Here is a 12,081-nt window from a genome sequence, read left to right as displayed (position 1 = left end):
TTTTATGCTTGTAGAGGTATATATTTATCAACCTGTGGTGTGTCGCTTCACACTTCTGGTTGTTATAAATCAACCTCAGGTGCATTTTGTTCTATCTGAGGTAATTATTTTTCACCCTCAGGTATTTAAATTTATGCTTGTAGAGGTATATATTTATCAACCTGTGGTGTGTCGCTTCACACTTCTGGTAGTTATAAATCAACCTCAGGTGCATTTTGTTCTATCTGAGGTAATAATTTTTCAACCTCAGGTACATAATTTTATGCTTGTAGAGGTATATATTTATCAACCTGTGGTGTGTCGCTTCCCACTTCTGGTTGTTATAAATCAACCTCAGGTGTATTTTGTTCTATCTGAGGTAATTATTTTTCACCCTCAGGTATATAATTTTATGCTTGTAGAGGTATATATTTATCAACCTGTGGTGTGTCGCTTCACACTTCTGGTTGTTATAAATCAACCTCAGGTGCATTTTGTTCTATCTGAGGTAATTATTTTTCAACCTCAGGTATATAATTTTATGCTTGTAGAGGTACATATTTATCAACCTGTGGTGCGTCGTTTTACACTTCTGGTTGTTATAAATCAACCTCAGGTGTATTTTGTTCTACTTCAGGTGATTATTTTTCAACCTCAGGTATCTAATTTTATGCTTGTAGAGGTATATATTTATCAACCTATGGTGCATCGTTTTACACTTCTGGTTGTTATAAATCAACCTGAAGTGTATTTTCCTCACTTGGAAAGCTTATTTTTATTAAAGGTTATTATGGAAGGGAAGATACCTACCTTAAGTTATTATTTCGTAACCTGAAGTATATATTTTTGTATTTTTAGAATTATTAATTTATCAACCAAAGATGCGACATTTTGCACTTCAGGCTTATGTAGCTCAACCTAAAGCTGTTTTTTCAATACTTACGAAGGTGAGGTGTTATACAGACCACCTAGTTGATTAGGGACCACCTAGTTGAACCTCACTATATAAAAAATATAATATATATATAAAGATATTATCTAAATTGTATAAAGAATAATGTATGTCATTGCATTTTTTCACCAGTAGAGATCTTCATTTATCAATCTGAAGTTTTTAACATTAAACCATCGGCAGTAATTGCTTTTGTTAAGTTATAAAGGAAAGTTTCAAATGCATAATTCTTCTGCAATTTTAATAGATTGAATTAAATCATCTTAAAATTACACTTATCCAAATTCTACAATTAGTAAAAATCATTTATGGAACTCATATTTTTAGAAGATAGTTGTCTAATGTGCTTGAATTTTTTAAGCTATAAAACTACAAATTTAAATAATTAGTCAGCTGAAATGCAAATACTTTTATTTAATACTAAAATTTAATTTTTTTAAAAATCAACAAAATTATTTTAAATACTGTTTCCGTCTACCTGTTGAAACTTGTAATTATTGGAACCTAAAAGAAAAAAAAATGAATTAGTAAGAAAGTCATATTTACAATTATAGTGGCAGGTTTTAAACTATTAAAATATTAGAAATTATTTTTTTTATGATTTAAATTAACTGGATGAAGCTAATTTTCTTTTTCAGATAAATAGTAGTACTCTTCTGCCATTTCTATTCAATCCTCATAGCTGAAAAGCATGACAGGTACCACAGTCACAAAATAAAGTACACTGAAGTCAGTACTACAATTAACAACATTTACAGAAATTCAAATATATCATTCCAATCTTAATATGCAATTTTAACACTTTGTATTTTTCTATACATTTGGTATCATTATGGTACTTGTAAGTTCGATAATTATATTTTCTTTCTTTTTTTCGTACAAATCTTTAAACTCAATAAACCTAGTCTATATATTTTTAAACTTTTTGTCTGACTTTATGAAACTAATAGCTTTTTTATAAACTTTAGACGCTGATTCTGAAAAGGACTTCCGTTATTGTCAATCACATAAGAGTTTCTTAAAAAATAGTTATTTCAATATTTTTTAATAAATGTTATCAAGAATCAACTATCGTTTAATAAATTAAGTTTTAAAGTTATGTACCAATTTTTATTTTTTTTACACTCAATCGAATAGGACAAACTACTTGTTGATAAGGAGCATTTATTTTAAAGTTGTGAGTAATTTTATGTGAGGAAAATGTCTAAGAGAGAATGATTTGAAATAATACGTTTAAAATAAGTTGAATGCAATATCTCCTATATAATTTATAATACCAAGCAGAATAAAACTAGTTGTTACAAACATTTGTTTAAATATAAAAACACATCCCATAAGATGAAATTCAAAAAATTGCATGTTACTTCCAACAATAAATGTCTTTATTTGCAATTGATTTTATTCAATTCAGCATTAAAATTGCATAAGAAGCTATACTGACTTATTTCTAAAAAATGTAAGATTTTCGAAAGTCGCTAATTTTTGAAGTAGTGAACCATAAACAACTGCATAAAAATGCTCATAACCTTGAAACAAATCGTCATATAAACTTGAAATCGTGTTCAATTTGATTCTGCTCAATATTTTAATAAGTAATAAAATATTTAACAGAAACCAACCAACTCTGCTTAGTAAATAATTAACGTGGCTAAATTGAGAAAAAATAACACGTAGTGAAAATAGCAGTGTGATCAAACATAAAAAAGTGAGCTAGTGCAGTTACTAGTTTTCAATTATCAAATATCTAACAAACTATTGTTATCAACAATTGAGTAAATGCTGTAGTCAATTAGGAGAGATTACTTTTTCTTCATGGTATAAATTCAGGACAATTTCTTAGGGGAAGGCTGGGAAGTAATTAGCTAGCTACTTCTTCATCGCTGCTGCACATGCACTATTTACAGCCTAGGTCATCTCAGCAATATCAGGGAACAGTGGATAAGCTTTGTAAACATATATATATATATATATATATATATATATATATATATATATATATATATATATATATATATATATATATATATATATATATATATATATATATATATATATATATATATATATATATATATATATATATATATATATATATATATATATATATATATATATATATATATATATATATATATGTAAGAAAAAGAAATTGCATGTTAATGAGATTTGAAATGCAGTGTTATTATGCATATTTTCACTTATAAACAACAATATAAACTTTGCAGCAGATATCCAAGCAAACGATAAGCATACAGCTATAGTAGAATTTCAAAGCAAAATTGCTATTTTAAAGATCTTTCAATTTTCAATGATTTATTTATAAGAGAAATTCAGAACATTTTACTCAACTAATCAGCTTGCATACAGCAACGTTGAAGCATATACATTTAAGCAAAATAAAAGAATAGTTATATTTGAATAAATTACAAACAATAAATGATACTGTGCATAGCCTGCTGTAACGATTCACCAGTAACGTTACCCTAAACAGCGACGAGAAATATTTCGATTGTTCTCTCTTATTGCTAAGCCTGCACCAATAGCTTCTAAGAATATCCTCCTACTTAAATTATTTAAGATCAGGAGGCGTCTTTAAAACAAAAATAATAAAATTTAAGTTTAAAAATTGAAGCATATATGATTAAAAGTGATAAAAGTAAATTAATAAATGTCAAGCACACTTACCGAGTTTCGAATAGACTTTCGATTGTCAATACACACGCTATTTGCCGGCTCGCACGGAACTCTGGGAAGTGAGCTAGTTAATATGAAGTGTACTTTAAACAACCTAAAAGCAAGCTTCGGTATAAATAAAATGACTTCATACACCTCAATAAATACCTCACTCTCTTTAGTAGAAAAAAGGTATATTTTTTAATACCTCGAAACTACCTCACTCTCGTTAGTTGAAATAAAGTTGATTTTTTTATACCTCATAAATACCTCTTTTGTTACAAGTGTAAGAAAAACAACCTGGTATACCTTGGAAACTACCTCATCAGTCTGGTTGCTATGAAGTGATTTTAAAACAACCTCAAAATAAGCTTAGGTATAAATAAAATGACTTCGTATAACTCAATAAATACCTCACTCTCTTTAGTTGAAATAAGGTACATTTTTTTATACCTCGTAAATACCTCATTCTCGCTAGTTGAAATAAGGTTAGTTTTTTTATACCTCATAAATACCTCTTTTGTTACAAGTGTAAGAAAAACAACCTCGTATACCTTAATCATCTCATCAGTCTGGTTGACTTGAAGTGGATTTAAAACAACCTCAAAATAAGCTAAAGTGTAAATAAAATTACTCCATATACCTCAATAAATACCTCACTCTCTTTAGTTGAGACACGGTAAAAATTTTTATACCTCAAAAACACCTCTTTTGTTACAAGTGTAAGAAAATAAACTTGGTATACCTCAAAAATCACCTTATCAGTCTGGTTGATTTGAAGTGAATTTTAAACAACGTCAAAACAAGCTGAAATGCATATAAAACAACCTCGTACAGTCCGCAAAAAAAAAAAGATATCACCCTGAATAACTTTCGTTCTAATGATCCGATTTTCACGAACTAAGTGTCAATCTTAATGGTTCCTGGGGGTGACCTCAAATATGCTAATTAATTAGTGCTAACTATTAATTAAGTTACGAAATCAGACACAAAAACGTACTTTCTCTGAATAAACATATATTTTTTTTTACATATTTGGAATCTAGACACTTGAATTAGGGGGGGTAGACAAAATTTTAAAACAATTGGGTCGTAAATTGGGTTGCAATAAAGGTTTATATATTTGGCGATAGTCCAGAAAACCGCCAAAAAAAGTCGCCTGCGCAAATAAATATTTTAAGATAACCCTTGACTGATTCAAAAGAGAAACGCTTAATTTTACTAGGTTGCTAGGCAACCAATTTCTGACTGTAAAAAAATTGAAATAATGTTTTGTGATTGCTCTGAGAGGTTTAATTAATAGTTAATAGAAAACACCTCGAAGTTTCTAGGCAATAGACAATTTTTAAGTTCATTTATGTCCAAAAAGCAAAATAAATAAATAAATAAATAAAATAAAAAATTATTTTAATCTCTTTTGAAAAGAAAATTTGAATCGATTTATAAGTTTTCAGAATTTAAATACATGAACTTTTTATCTGATATTATTTAGATTATGCTATTTTTGCTATGTTTATTCGAGGATTTCATACTAAAATCAAATTAACATAACTTATAATAGCTATATACAAAATTTTAGGGATAATGATTTTTACAGCTTTAATCCAGTCTTCTAGGCATGAAAGTTTGAAGGAAAAAAAAGTGCATGAAAAATAAAATGTAGATTGTATAGTAATTCTAATGCACATTCACAAGGTTTTCTGTAATTTACGATTTCTTTTTTCTATAACTCAATGAATTGCTGAATGTTTAGTGGCATTTTAAAAACATTGAAATATGTTATGTTTAAGAATAAGATATAGAAATAATATGTTGCATATTGTATGATTCATTGTTTAAAAAATTGCTTCATTTTGCTAGATATTTACGTTGCATGGTTTTCTTTGGATAAAGATGATTAGCAAATAGCATCCACATGTTTCGATACATTCTGAAACTTACGTTCGCAAATTCACCATAAAATGTCGCACAGCATATTCTTCAATTACGATAAGCTACATTTACCACCAAATACTGCTACTATGATTATTTTTGTTATATATCAGATATATATATATATATATATATATATATCAGATATATATATATATATATATATATATATATATATATATATATATATCAGATATATATATATATATATATATATATATATATATATATATATATATATATATATATATATATATATATATATATATATATATATATATATATATATATATATATATATATATATATATATATATATATATATAACGTCGTTGCCGAGTGGAAGGATTAAAACAGGTCATAGGTCGGGAAGGAGGGTACAAAATTTATTCATTAATTATTAGACAAGAGCAGTCATGAGAATGAGTGAAAGTGCACATGAAAAGTTGCGCTCCTTGGCTATATGTTAGGGAAAATCTTGCAAAGTAAAATCCGTAATATGTCTTAATTTAGGGAAAGAGGGAACTCTTAGTAGTTGCTATTGGTTTATGAAATAGATCGAACGTTTCCCACACAAGAGCAAAGGGAAAAATGTCCTGCTCTTAATTAAATGCATACTTGAGCCAAAAATAGATTTAAGAACAGGATGTGGTTTTTAAAAGTGTGAGAAAGTATTTCGTTTAGAATAATTAATTAGGATGAAGTTTTATAGCAAAGAAACTAACATAAAAAGATTAATTGAAGCTTTTTATGTTATATATATATATATATATATATATATATATATATATATATATATATATATATATATATATATATATATATATATATATCTGATATGATACTCTCTTTTTAAACAGAGCTCGTAAGGCCCTTAAGATACTGAAATGGGGGCACGAAAACTTAAAAGATTTTTTTTTCCTAATGCCCGCCTGTGTTAACATCAGTCAATTCAGGCATCTACAGGGCGACAGATATCTTTGTGGCCTAAGGATTCCTAACGAGCATCAAACATTCTCAAAATTAAGTGTTCATTCACTGGAAAATTTAGTGTTTATTCAATTTAAGAACTGTTCCTTCACTTGGTTATCTTACTACTTATTATTTAAACCACCAAAAGCTTAAAACAATATTATGTAAGTTATCTAAATTTTTTTTTACATAATTTGCATTTAATAACAAATATGTCGACATGCATTTAATAACAAATACGTCATTTAGCTAAAATTACAAATTTTGAAATTTTTATGATTTTTTTTTAAAGACAAGCTAAGCTTAAGTATTCCTTCACTGGTTAGTTTACCCTATAAGATTTTGAGAAATTTGCGATGTTGTGAGAGATGCTTAAAAATATTGACTACGTATTTTTATTAATATTTATAAAATATATATTCAAGAAATTGATGAATATTTTATTCCAAATTTATTCTTTCGTATGTATATTATTGAAATTTTATCAGTTATTGAGAAAATAAAAATAAAAAAAAATCACATTAAAGAAGCACAATCTGTTGTATAATCATATTCTATCAGAAGCATGCTTTTATAAAACTCCACATTCTCTGAATAAAATGTATTTTATTCAATAAAATGTTTTATTCAAATTTCTTTACTAAATTGCAAATAGAATTTTAGACGACTAAAGAAACATCGTATTTTATAGCTTAAAAAAATAAAAATGAAAAGATAAGCAAACGATTATTAGCGAAAAAAATATGAATGAAATTTTATGCTAAGCGCGCGAAGTCAAGTTCCTCGCAAGTTTATCACATTTTAATATTAATCGCTCCATTTAATCATTTCTTCATTGTCGCCAAATTATTTTTTTAAAAATAATTAATTTTAATTTTTCTCAGCTTCTAATAAATAAAAACAGTTGAAACTTTAGATTTTTCAATTGAAAAATATGTAGATTAATATGGTATAAAAAAATTCATACCTTATAATTCAAAAATTTTTCATCCTTAATTTAATTAAATAATAAAAAATAATTAACAATTATTAAAAATTATTTTTTTCGTGAAATTATCTTTGGGTAAATGAGTTTTATGACTGGGTGAAATTTTCTTCGAATTGCTTTATTAGTTTTTAAAATATGACTAAAAACGTAAAAAGTGAAATTAACATTAAGGGGTACGAACTTTGAATCGCTCTCCTGACCAAACTATGGGGACCATATTTCCCAGATTGCGGCTACCCCCTATATTTTGAAGGTTAAGAATCCAAATATGTAAGAAAAAATATATGTTTATTCAGAGAAAGTACGTTTTTGTGTCTGATTTCGTAACTTATTTAATAGTTAGCACTAATTAATTAGCATATTTGAGGTCACCCCCAGGAACCATTAAGATTGACACTTAGTTCGTGAAAATCCGATCATTAGAACGAAAATTATTCAGGGTGATATCTTTTTTTTTTTGCCGACTGTACACCTTAATTACAACATTTACGAGATATAATTTTTATTGCTGTTTTCTCTGCAACCTTAAATATACCTCAAAAATACCTCAAATCAACCTTAAATATACCTTAAATTTTCGTAAGGTTTCACTGACACATCAACCTTTACATAAAGATTTATGTCGAGGACGCGTTATCCCTGATGCCGTCAAGTTCAATTATTTGGGTGTAACCTTTCATCGGAAACTATCCTGGAAATAACATACGGAAAACATTCTCAATTGTCTCTTTCTATGTCACTTTTTACCCACTGACGGTCTGCACGTAAAAAGCCGTATTTTAACCTGCAGTCTTCTGCGCACAGCAAAACCGGTTTTCCCACGTTATTAGATAGAAAAGTGGTGTAACGGGAAGAAACAATTTCCCAATTTCGCCCATTTGCTAAACAGTCCGTGGAAACGACTGGCGTATCATATCTTGAATCTAACTTATTAACTTTTTATTTTGCCGTTATAACTTATTATTGTGAGCCTCTGTTTACGGAATCTGACTCTGTTACTGAATTAATTGATAGACCCAAAGTCAAGCGTTTCAAATAACTACATGGGTCGTGAAAACAACACCGATTAACACAATGCTGATGATAGCGTAAAACAGGCCCTTAAAGAATTTATTTCTGGAAAAGGCCTTACTACTGTGGGAAAAAATAATACGACTACTTGGTTGCCTCTCGCCTATGACCCCTTGGACACAGGGAGTTGATTTTTTGCAGGGTGTCCTGGAACTTAAGGAACTATTTTTAGAAACTTCTGTCCCGAGCCACTAGTCCCATCTTTAGATCCAACTATCCATAAAGGTTTTTAGATCCATACTGAACTCAGCCAAGTGGTTTTCAAAAGCGAACAAGACATCTTTATTTTAAGGACCCTTACCCTAGAAACGATATAATACACCCTATATCCTGAACTGGACAGGGTACACATTTAAACTGATGGAAGTCTTTTGAGGGAAACTAATAAGGCAGAAGCAGTGGTTTAGAGCCATCTTTTCTTTATTTATTTTACAATTGTAAGTTGCCCAACTGCTTTTAAAGGTGACGTTGCTCCTATTCGTGTAGCCCTGTCGCAGTTACGCTGTCATTCAAACAGTTTTGAAAGGGTTGTTATCTTCTGTGACACAAAAGCGGCGATTTCTGCCTCTCTAGTTCTGTCTCCTCTTATATCTCCGAGTGCAAAAAACTTCTTCAAAGCCTGTTTGGGTTTTCTAAGGCAATTGCTTTGTATGGGATCTCGGGACACCGCAGTACAGCTGGTAACGAGTCAGCAGACTATCTCACAAAGCAGGGAGGTTCTATCATACAAGCATTAAGGTAAGCTGTTCCTCTTGCCAATGCTAGGTACCTAATTTTTAATTTATAAGAGCGGCAAGCTCGAAATTAGCTTATAAATAAAATCTTACTCAAATCCTATGGAAAACTTTTTCTTCCGAATGTAGCGCTTGAGCCGGATTTCGTGGGGAGTTTTACTAGTAAACAGTTATGCCCGCCCTGTTTTGCATGAAATTACCTCTGGATAAACAAATTTCATAATTGTATGTAAAATTTTTTTGATTCACTTAAAAAGTTCTCGAGATATAGCGAAACACGAAAAAAGTAAAATTAGTTGTAAGAGGTCCAAACTTTGGGCCGCTCTCTTGGCCAAACTATTAGAACCGTATTTCCCCTATATTTTGGGGATCAGAAATTCGAATTCGTCGAAAAAAGGTATGTTTCTTCAGAGACAGTATGTTTTTGTGTCTGATTTCGTAACTTAAAATAACATCTGCTATAATTAATTCCTTAGCGTTTGTCATACTGTTGATTCTTTGACTTTTACTGGTGTAGAATGAAATAAGATAAATAGAATAAGTGGGAAGGGATATTAATGAACCATTTTTCACAATCATGAAGTAGAGCTAATCTCTTGCCTTGTGCCTCTATCACACGAGAGAAAAATATGTGCAACCGTAAGTGTAACTGTAAGTGTAAGTGCAAGTCTAAGCGCAATTCCTCCGTTCGGAGTTGCCGAAAGGGTTGCTTAATTGCCTGAACGGTTGCATGTAATTGGGTTACCATATTTGTTATTTATCTTTACTTTTGGCTTATATTTTATTTTATCATACGATTCTATTATATCATAAGTTTCTCAACGATGTTCTTAAAGGTAGGAAAAAGAAATCACAGACGCTGTAGAATATTGATTGATTTTGATTTAATTTTTTACATTTGTATTTGTGTTAAGTCTTTTTTTCAGCAGCAAATAAAAATTCTGAAAACTTTATTTCCCCATTAGTGAAGTTGCATAGTATTAAGAAGATTATGATTTCTACCTCATAATATGAGATGATATTAAGATATCATTGAATTTCATGCTGCGTCCCTAAAAGGATAAGGGGGTGAAAGGGGAATGGACTTAAATACTATCTAGAATTTTGATGATTTTTTTAAATTTTGATTTGAGTGACTAAGGTATAAAACATGGTGAGCAGCGTTTTTAAAAAGTGCTTATTTTCGATTTTCATTTTTAAAAGCCCTTAAAGGTGCTTTCGTAATGGGTGCTTTTAAAAAGTGCTTTATTTTCCCTTTTCGAAAATGAGATTTAAGAAAGGGAATGTCGATTTTCACCACGTATTTTGTAAAGGCGTGCTTTTCACATTTTTCTATTTCACGTTTTCGAATTCATTCAACCACGATCAATTTCAGCGTACCGTCAGTTCATAGCGTATGAAAGCGCCAATCATTTTACAGGCTTGGTGAAATACTAGCGAGTCCGCATGTGCGTCTAGTGAGCTGGGTTCGGTGAGATTCTTGCTCTCTCGTGTGCAACTCTGCTGCATTTTGCAAGATATTCTCGATTTCAGGCTTCATTTTCCAACCTCTGAAATCGGACCGAAATATCTCTTGATCACTTTTTAATGGCTAATATAATCAAGAAAAAAGTTCTTTGTCAAATTCTAGTTATTTTATCATGATCATGTAAAGTCTTTGAAAATTATTTTGCATTTTGTCAATTTACATAGTGCTTAAAAATATTTCTTGAGTGCCTAAAATGTTCTTAAAAGTTGTTTATTTTTTGTTGAAAAATTTGGATCCGCACCCTGTAAAAGCATAGTTTATTGATAGATATTTACTATCTAACATGCTAGTTAGGTAAGTGTGGTATCATTATCTATGTATACGGTAAATCGAATGAGTATAAAACCAGGCTGTCTGGTTTAATAATTTAGAAATTAAAAAATTTATAAAAGTTTCATGTGTAGAAAGGACAATTTTTTGACTTTTACCTCTTCATGCAATTGACATTGCTATCTAAACAAGTAAGGCATTTCTTCAAATTTAATTTTTTAGGCTTAATTTAAAAAAATAGTTCTTTGAAATAATTCTTCAGAAGAAATAAGGGTTTAATGTATGAAATATAAAATTTTTGACTTACCTTTTACTCATAAAATATTTATAACATCAAAACTATTAGATCTATCAAATCAATTCTATTTTTTTAATTTAGTCTAAAAAATACATAATAAATAATGTCAGACTTGTCTATCTACAATGTCTCAGATTTTATTGTCATCAAATTAATTTACATTTCATTAAGGGATCATCAATTTTATTCATTTACACATTGCATATCAGGAATATCACTTTTATGAAAATTATTTCTTCCATTTCCTTAGTAAAATTGTTTTTTAAATATAAGAGGATTTTCAATGTCATACTTGCAATTTATTATTGTAAAATTTAAAACATTCATTATTGGTATAAGATAATTTAATTAAAAATTATAGGATTTATTTTAGGACAAATTTATTGTAATATACAATATATAAATAAAAAAATATTAATAACTAAGAAAAAAACAATATTTTATTAAGAACATACTTTTTATGTATCATATTATTTTGTTATTGCCTTTTACGTGTTTTGTTTTACATTTTAAATAATACAAGAATCAATTTAAAAAATAAAACATTTAATATCAAGTGAAACATTTAGAACATTATTCATTTTCATTTCTTATTTTTTAATTTCTTTCATAAAAATAGTATTACATCTCTTTCCTTCTTCACCAGACAAACCTTACAGGATTATACGAAATACCTGAAATAAA

The sequence above is a fragment of the Parasteatoda tepidariorum genome, chromosome 5 (assembly GCF_982258835.1).
Source record: "Parasteatoda tepidariorum strain Cologne lab strain chromosome 5, Ptep-v5.0, whole genome shotgun sequence".
NCBI lineage: Eukaryota > Metazoa > Arthropoda > Arachnida > Araneae > Theridiidae > Parasteatoda > Parasteatoda tepidariorum.
This window is presented reverse-complemented; position numbering follows the sequence as displayed.